Here is a 9530-nt window from a genome sequence, read left to right as displayed (position 1 = left end):
TTGCCTGGAGGGAGGCGGATGGCCAGGGTTCAAATCCCAACTCAGCCAGCCGTATAACCTCATCACCTTACACCTAAATCTCTTTATCTGTAAAAAGGGACTAATACTTGTGCCTATCTCAAGTTTTGAGAATTAAGTGAGGCATTTTGAGGATTAAAAGAGACAAATACTAAATGCTTAAATCATAACTAATGTCTGGCACAAAATATCCCACAGGACCACGTTGCTGTGGATGTAAGTGTGTTACAGCCATCTGCCCTTTCCATCACAGCACGGATATGTGCCTTCCAGGGTGGCCTCATGACCCTCCCATCTTGGGTCCAGTGGTCTGGTTATATTCCCTCACCAGTTCCCATCAACACCCTCTTTTCTTCTTTTTCATTTTTAGAGACCAAGTCTCAATCTGCCTCCAGGCTAGAGTGCAGTGGTATAATCATAACTCCTTGCAGCCTCAAATTCCTGCAAGTGATCCTCCTACCTTGACCTCCCAAAACGCTGGGCTTACAGGTGTGAGCCGCCACACCCAGCCCCCCATCAGCCCACTTCTCTTGATAACCTCCCTCACCTGTGGAACCATGTGTTCCCCACTAGCCCAGGCACCTACTTTGTGCCAGGCCCAGGGCCGGCCCTGGCCACTTGGTGGTAAACCACATTTTGGTCTGGTCCTCTAGGGGTCCAAGTTCAGAGGGGTAGAGATACTTGTATACACAGAGCAAGGACCAATGAAGAAACCCAGTAGAATTTGAATGACCAGAGGACGTTATGAGAATCACAAAGGATCACATGGGCCCAGCGTTAGCAAGCAGCCCGACACACAGTAGGCATTCCCACAAACCATAATTACCTAAAATCATACTATTTATTAATGGAAAGACCTAGAATGCCGACTCTGCCATTTACTAGCTGTGTAACCTTGGACAAAGCACTGTCTCTTTCTGGGCCTCAATTTCTCCATTCATGCAAGGGAGATGCTAATATTAAATATCCCTCTTAAGACTCTGATGAGCATCAAAGTCAGCACATGTGGAAGCACATTCTGGACCATTAGAGGCTTAATACTATCAGCAATGGCCTAACCTATCAATGTCAGTGGGAGAATACAGCCTGGAATACAGGACCTGGCATCAGAATGCAGCCTGGACACCCCTTGTTTTGTGACCTATAGCAAATGGCTCAGCCTCAATTTTCTCATCTGTAGAGTGGGGATAACAATACTTACCTCTTAGGCCACCACAGGGAGCCAAGAAGATCATAAAAATAAGAGCAAATACTTGCTGCACTTATTCAATGGCAGGAAGGGTTTTAAAGTGTGTATATATGTGTGTGTGTGTGTGTGTGTGTGTGTGTGTGTATCTATGTATATATACACATATAAAATACATATTAAAGTGTATATATGTGTGTATGTGTATATATATGTATGTATACATAATGTGTGTGTCACACACACACACACACACACACACACCCCCTCACCTCCTGTCATTTTCCAGTGGGGAAATTGAAGCAGAGACCTTAAGCAACTTGCGGGAGGTAACACAGCGTTGCTGGGAAATAATCCTGGCTCTGGCTGGCACTTTGGTCCAAGGTGCTAACCAGCCTGCATCACTGCCTCCCCAGAACCTAGCAACAGCACATAGTCAGGCCTCAGCAAACAGTAGCAATCATTCTGTTTCTTTTCATATGCTGTGTTGATATCATCATGATCTTAATTACTCACCGATCCCTTCTCAGAGCAGGGCAAGCTGGAGCGCTTTGAGGCCCGGTGGCTGCCAGCTAACAGCTGGCGCCAGGAGCCCAAAATGCGGCCAGAGCTTTGTTTCCTCGTCACACCCAACCAGAGCCAGCCCATGGGACGGTGGGGCGGGGGAGGCAGGTGGGTCCAGAGCTGGGGCTGGGTGCTCGCATGAGCATGAGTATCACGTGCCCCTCTTTGCCCAGTGTGGCGTTGGACACCCACCCAGCTCCTGGAGCAGGGCAGGGCCAGCTGGGGGAAGCAGGGGCAGACACTGGGCCTTTTGTGTCCTGCTCCCCACGCAGCCCAGCCCAGAAAGCCATCCTCACCTCAGCCTCGGGCTGGGTGAAGGGTGCACAGGGCCCTCCTGGGAGAGGAAAGAATTCAGGCTGGAGTCAGGAGTCCAGCCAAGCCACTGGCTCCACCGCTTTCTGGCCGAGTGTCCTTGGGCCAGTGCCCCTGCACTCAGCCTGGCGTCCTTGTCTCTAAAACGAGGCATAAGGAGCTGGCCTGAGGTGCAGATAGGGGTCAGGGGAGATAGGAAAGGAAAATGCCAGTCCTGATGGGGCTGAGGGGAGGGGACAAGACACGGCCCGACACCCTTCTGTTGATTAGGGCTTTCACTCCCTCCTCAGACAGGCCCAGCTGACCCCTCAGCCCCAACACACAGCGGAACAAGCATCACACGAGCAGAAGCCACCCTGAGCAGCTGTGTACACCTGAACACTCATCACACGGACTCACGTGCACCTCTGAACACAGACACACACATCTGAGTACACACACATCTAGTTACACACACACACACAGCTGATCATAGACACACTCCCAGTCATAGATATACTTGTACACATCCCCCTAAACACATCCACACACGTCTCAACACATACAGACGTTCCCTGGCTAACCCTCACTGCAGCACAGCCACACTCAGATTCACTGACAGCAGCACACGCCACAGACCTCCACCCAGCCCCACCCCCACTCATCATACACCACACGCAAGCTCCAGTCCTGGGGTTCCTGCGGGGCAGAGTGAGCCCTGGGGGCACCCAGGATGGGGGCCTAGAACTACACAACCCTCACCCCTTCCATACCTGAGGATCTCTCAGGCTTGAGCCCAGTACCCCTGTCCAGAGGCCCGAGGAATGAGGCCGAAGGAGAGGAGGACCCTGGGGGACCCACTGCGTGCCAATCCCTGTGTCGTGAGCTGCCATCTGCCTAACGCAGTGCGTGGCACACGTGAGGGCTCAAAAACGTCGCTCCCAGTTTTGCAGCAGAAGAAAACGTCCGGGGGCCCCCGAAACAGCTCTCTGGAGTCCCCGACACTCCTCCCTGCGGGGAATTTCCTCGGCGCAGACCCCACTCAGCCTGGTGAGGGCAAGGAGAGACCCGGGGCGATGCCGCGGTGCCCCGCCAGGGGGCGCCTCGTCCGGTCCCTGCCGCGGCTCTGTCGCCCCAGACCCGGAGTCCCGCTCCGATGGCCGCCGTGCCCAGGCCGGCTCCCCCGGGACCGTGCCTCGGCCCGGGTGGCGGGCGCCCCCGCAGGATGTCTGCTCTCCCCATCCCGCCGGATCCGACCTCGGCTCCGGTTTCCGCCCCCTCCCCAGTCCCCAGGGACCTCCCCTGACTGACTGCTCCAGGCCCGCCGCCACCCCCTGCCCGGAACCGCCCCAAGCCCACCCCCACCCCAGGCTCTGAGAACCACTGCTGCCCTCCCAGAGTGGGGGCCTCCCTCGCCTCCTTTCGAGGGGCAAACACGCTAGAGGGGCCTGAATGGAAAGACTGAGCTGAATAAACAGCAACAGCTCCCAGGAACAGAGCTCTGCGATGAGCCAGGCACTCAGCTAAACGCTATGGCTGCGTGAGTTACACCATTCAAACCCTAAGAAGTAGGTGTCATCACTGCCCCCGTTTTACCGACGACAAATCCTGGAAGCTCAGAGAGGTTCAGTACTTTGCCCAGGATGCCACAGCAGTAAGTGGCAGGACGGAGTCCAGCACCCAGTCCCTAAGGACTTGACTCAACCATAGTGAATGCGCATGCTCACATGTACCCTCTCCAGGACTTAGGAACTATTCAGGAGGGACCCACCCCAGCCAGGCACCGTGCTGGGAGTAACATGAAGGTGGGGAGAGAGGCTGAGTGGTGGAGCTTACAGTAGCAGGAAAGAGCGGGTGAAATATTTTCCAAACATGCACCCACAGATTCATACCAAACCAGGCAGTCACAGGCCAGCCTGATGTGGCCCGTGGGGGCATGGATAGGGGGAGAATAGACAAGCACAGCTGGTTTCTTCCCTCTGCCTCCACCTAGCCAGATGTCCCACTACCTGGCAGCTTTAGGAGCCCCCTCACATCCAGCCCTGCGTGGTGAGAAGGATGGAAGTGACATGAGAGAAGGTTCCAGAGAGGAGGGGACATTTGAGCAGGAGTTGTTGAGAAGACCTCCAGGCACAGAGCCCACCCCGCAGGCGAAGCATTGATGAGTTTGGTGCACGTGGCTGGCTTTAAGCCCAGAGGTGGGTAGGTCCCAAGTCCTGCACCAGAGAAGTGGGTAGGGATTAACTTGTGACCATGCCTCAAATACCAGCTTGAGGACACACTTGCTCAGGATGGCTGGGAAATTCAAAGGAGAGAAGCACTGGGTAAATGTCCCGGGTCCCTTTCACGCCTCCTCCATCGGACTGGGTTTCCCTTGAGGGGAAAGACCAGGCCAGCATTTGGATGTCTCAAAGCCATCAAAAACTCAGCAAATCTAAACCACAATTCCCCAATCATCTTCCCCTCTCCTCTTCCTGATGACTTTCCTCATTGCAGTGAAGGGCCATGGCCTCCGCCTGGTCATGATCCTGATCCCTCCTGGCTCTCCCTCCCCCTACAGCTGGTCCACCTGGCAGCTTTAAGAGGCTCCTCACATCCACCCCCTCCCCTCTCCTCCCCTGTCTTCATTCCTGGCTTCCTGGTGCTCTTGGAATTGAGACCCAGACATGCTGCCTGGAAAGCCCCTGGCTGTGTCCTGAGCCCTGCCTCCCACCACCTTGGCGCTTGCTCTGAGAGCTCCGGCCACACTGGCCGCCTTCTAGTGCTGTGGACCTCTGGGCCCCAGGGCCTTTGCACATGCTAGTACTCCTTTCTCCCCTCTTCCCACTTGCAAGTTAATTTCCATATACTTATCTGGTGTCTTACTGATAATTTTCTCCAAGAAACTCTCCTTTTCCTTGCTCATGTATACACTCTCACGATCTCACATAGGCCTCATCACAGACATCATTAAGTACTTTTGAGGTTGTTTGGCATTCGTCTCCCTTAGTAGACTCTGAGCTCCACGAAGGCGGGGACCATCGTATTCCCTCATGACCCCACTGCCCAGCAGAGGTCCTGGCACCCACTAAGTGTCCTTCAGCCAGACAACCCCCTCTCTGCTGCATCCTGGCTAGGTGCCCTTAGGCAAGCCCCTTCCCTGCTTTGAGCTTACCCTGATCATCCCTAAGATGAAGGATGTGCCTGTCAGAATCCCTGAGGGACTTTTTAAAAATGCACAGGGCATCATCATCAATCATCATCATCAAGTTGGGAGCGGGGAGTGGGTGCAGGTATAGAGGTTACAAGAGTGAGGGAGTGTTGGTAACTGTGGAAGCTAAGCAGGGAGTACACGGAGGTTCATTGTACCCTTCTGTTTACTTTGAATATGTCTGATATTTTCCACAATAACAAGTTTTTTATAAGACACACCAGCCTGGGCTCCTCCCCAGGAAGTGGTGACGGGCCAGCAGGGGGATGTGGAAGCGCCGCTAGAGTGGTTCTGATGAGCAGCTCTGGCCAGAGGCTCTTCTAGGCTGCTTCCAGCTCCAAAGAATTGGCAGCGATTCTCTTTCTCTGGTGCACAAGGGGGCTGTTCACTAGTGGAAAAATACTACACCCTGAGCAAGTGCTTCTGCCTTCCCCCCAGTCCCTCCCCCCGACTCAAACACTTCTAGATCAGTTGTCTGCTCTTCCAACTCAATAGTCCCCCGAAAGCCCAGTCTGTGTTGGCGGCCTCTTCTGGGCTCCTTGACTTCTTGAACGCCCAGTCCCAGTTGTCCTCACACCTGGTCTGCTTCCACCAGCCCCTAGCAAGGATCGTGATCGCCTAGGTACTGCTAGCCACCATGCCTGGCACCAGGGAGGGATTGACTCATGCTGGCTGAATTCAATTGAATTGCCATGAAAATGTCTTTGTGGCCCCTGAAGTGTGCGACCCTGGGCAAGTGGCTTCTCCTTGGCTTCCTTCTGTGTGAAAGGAAATGATCACCCCTGCCTCCCAGAGCTGCGGCAAGGATTCAGTGAGATAATGACTGTAAGAAGGCATCGCAGGTTGCAGAGTGTTACATAGGACTTTTACCACTTGCGGAATGAGACTCTCCAACCGTGGGCTCCCATAACTCCCAGGCTTCCTTCCTGCCGGACAGCAGCTGGCTATCGTACCTCTGCCTTCCAGAGGGCCTTGGAGCCAGAGGGAAGGGCTGTTGGCCAAATCCTCCCCACGTCACCAGTCTCAGGTGCCCAGCACTGGGTTGAGGACGGAGGGAGGGACAAAGGGTAAGAAGGAAGGTATAAAGGGCCTGCTGGCAGGCTGGGCACAGTTGCTCATGCCTGTGATCCCAACACTTTGGGAGGCCGAGGGAGGCAGATCACTTGAAGTCAGGAGTTCAAGACCAGCCCAGCCAAAATAGTGAAACTTCGTCTCTACCAAAAATACAGAAATTAGCCAGGTGTGGTGGCGCATGTCTGCAATCTCAGCTACTTGGGAGGCTGAGACAGGAGAATTCCTTGAACCCGGGAGGCAGAGGTTTCAGTGAGCCAAGGTCATGCCGCACAGAGTCCCCAGGAGCCAAAGAGCCCACAGTGGCCCTCCCTTGGGCAGCGGCTAGCAGGTGTAGCCTGGAGCTGTCCATCCTTGCCAGCAGGTCACTCAGTCCACAGCAGCAAACACTGCTCTCCAGGAAGCCGGGGCTGCCATGTGGGACTCCAGCATGAGTACAGGGAGGGGTGGGGTCCTGTCACCTAAGGAGGAGCAGGGGAGTCCTGCCGGACCTCCGGGCCTCTGACTTCATCACATCCCCCAGCCTTAGATAAGCCCCCTTGGAGCTGCACTTCACCAGCCTCTCCAGGGCACCCCCAGCCGGGAAGCTGGCCTCCACTCCTGAGGCTGTGCCGTGTCCTCTTGCCTGTGTTCCGGCCTGCTCCTCAGCCAGGAATCCTCCCTGGCTCCCTTCTCCATCTGGTCACCTTTTGTTCATTCAAGAGCCCAACCCAAGTGTCTCCTCCTTTGAGTCTCTTTCATCTTTGAGACAGTTCCTCACACCATCACTGTGGCCCCCCGGGAGTGTGTCACACATGAATAAAGCAGGTCCATAGGCTCTCCCTGAATCCCACCGCACCCCTGCAAATGAACACCATTGGTCCCATTTTACAGATGAAGAGACTGAGATTCAGAGTGGCTGAGTGCCTTGCCAAAACTTTCTCAGAGCAGAGAAGACTGTGAAGGTCTCATCCATCTGCCCCAGACCTGCCCACTCTGGAGGAAGGGAGACTTGGCAGGGTGGGTAGGGCCAGGGTGGACACCACAGCCTCTGAAGACCACCTAATCCCAGGCCTGGGTGTAGGTCCCAAGAACAAGGCATCTCCATATTCGCAGAGGGTTGGGTGGCCCCCGATCCCCACTGCAGTCAGCATGCGGGGAGGTTCGGATAGGTCCCCAGAGCTGCAGGGGGCTGTGGTGACAGCGCCGTCTCCCTCGCTTCTGTCGTGGTGGGCAGAGCTGGCCTGCCAGCCTCAGTGCCTTTCTCCCATCACCCGCTGTCACTCAGTCTGAGTCGCTGCTGACTTCTCTGGCTTTTGAGCTCAGCTCTCCCTCACTCGGCGTCTCTCCTTCCCAGCCTGAGGAGCCATCTCTGCTTCTCCTGCTGTCTCTGTCTTGGCCTCTCTCAGGCTCTGAGTCTGTCCCAGGGTCTCCCTTTACCAAGTCTTCCCTTCTCAGTGTCAACCTTTCTCTCTCACGTGTCTCTGACCCTGTCTCTTCATCTCTGTCTCCATCACTGTGTCTCTGCGCGGCTATCTGTGTTGCTGTTTTATTCTTTTCCTCTCTCCCTATTGCCTTTCTGCCTCTCGCTCTGCCCGCCTCTCTCTGCCTGTGTGTGTGTCCTGTCCCTGTGCCTTTCTGTCTCTGTCTCCCAGTCTCTGTCCCTGTCTCTCTTCCTATCTTCCCCAGTCTGTGTGTGTCTTAGTCTCTGAGCCTGGGGAGAACAATCCTTCCTCCACGGCGCCCCCACCTCTGGCCCAGCAGCAGCCCTGGCTTCTCAACCTGCTCTCATGCAGGGGTGGGGGACCCCCGGGCATCATTCCAGGGCCCTCTCCAACTGGGTGCCAGCGCTGACAGACGAGATAGGGATCAGACTCCGCTCTGTTGGGGCCTGAGCAAGGGGCACAGCGGGCTGCGCGGGGGCGTCTGGGTGCCTGTGAACGTCTGCATGTGTGTACACCTGGGTTATGAGCGGGTCTCCTGTGGGGTGGTCCGGGCGTCGTCTAGGTAGATTGGTGAGCGTCTGGGCCTGTTTACGTCTGTCTGCGAGCATCTGTGTGTGTGTGTGGCTTTGTGTGGTGCTGTCTGGGTGTGAGGACCTTAGCCTGTGGGTCTATCCATCCATGAGTGCCTTAAGAATGCGCATGCGTGTGTGTGTGTGTCTGCGGGCATCCGTGTGAGTTGCTGGGAGTAACTGGCGCCACGGTGTCTGTGTGTCTGTCTGCAGTCCAGGCCCTCTGCTTGCATTCCCTCACAGAGTCGTCAGTGGAAGACAGACTTCATGACCCCATTTGGCAGGTGGGAAAGTTGAGGTTCTTATCCCCTTTGCTTGAATGTGTGACTACGAACGTGTATCTGCTGGAGGGTAAGAGCCTGGATCTGGGGGCACAGACCTGGCTCAAATCCTGGCTCTTCCACCACTAGCTGTTAAGTTGGCAAATCTTGCTAAATCTGAATTCATTCAGCAAAAAAATGTATCGCTCAAAAACAGATTTTTAAAAACAGGGGCTATCTTGGGAGGGGTTGAAGGAAGGTGGCCTAAGGGAGCCTTCTGGGTGCTCAAAGTGATACCTTGATTTGGGTGCTAGTTAAATGGATGTATGTTCATTTGAAAGACATTAATCAGGCTGTTCGTTACAGATGTGTGTCACTGTCTACTGCAATATAAAAGTCTACAAAAATGTTATTGGGCGCCTACTGTTTGCCAGACATTATAGTAATAACAATAGTGGGAAGTGTGTCTCTGTGCGTGTGTGTGTGTGTGTGTGTATGTGTGTGTGTATGTATGTATGTGTGTGTGTGCAACGTCCTCAGGGTTTTTAAGAAACATTTCAGAAACTGAGTCAGTCTGGGCTTGAAGCACACTCAGCCCAATCCTGCTCCACTCCCTCCCTCCACTCTGTCCCAACAAGGAGGGCACAGGGAGGAGGAAAGACCTCAGTCCTGGGCTGGATGGTTCCTCTGCCCAATCTTGCCTGGCTGTTTCCTTTTCAAGGTGGCCATGATTTTCCATCTGGATGATCAAGTTGGTGAGCCATTCGGGGGCATTTGGGTTGGTAACTGCTGACATCTAACAAAGCTGGTAGCAGAGTACTCTGAAGCAGGGCTCAGAGAAATGAGGGGTGTCATATGTCCAGGGGACAGACACCACACCTGCTTGGTCATTCAGCAATGCCAGAGGATGGCTGGCTGGATACACACATTCCTGCTCTCCACCTGCCGAGTCCTCAC

The sequence above is a fragment of the Saimiri boliviensis genome, chromosome 2, assembly GCF_048565385.1.
Source record: "Saimiri boliviensis isolate mSaiBol1 chromosome 2, mSaiBol1.pri, whole genome shotgun sequence".
Classification (NCBI taxonomy): domain Eukaryota; kingdom Metazoa; phylum Chordata; class Mammalia; order Primates; family Cebidae; genus Saimiri; species Saimiri boliviensis.
Note: the sequence above shows the minus strand (reverse complement) of the source record.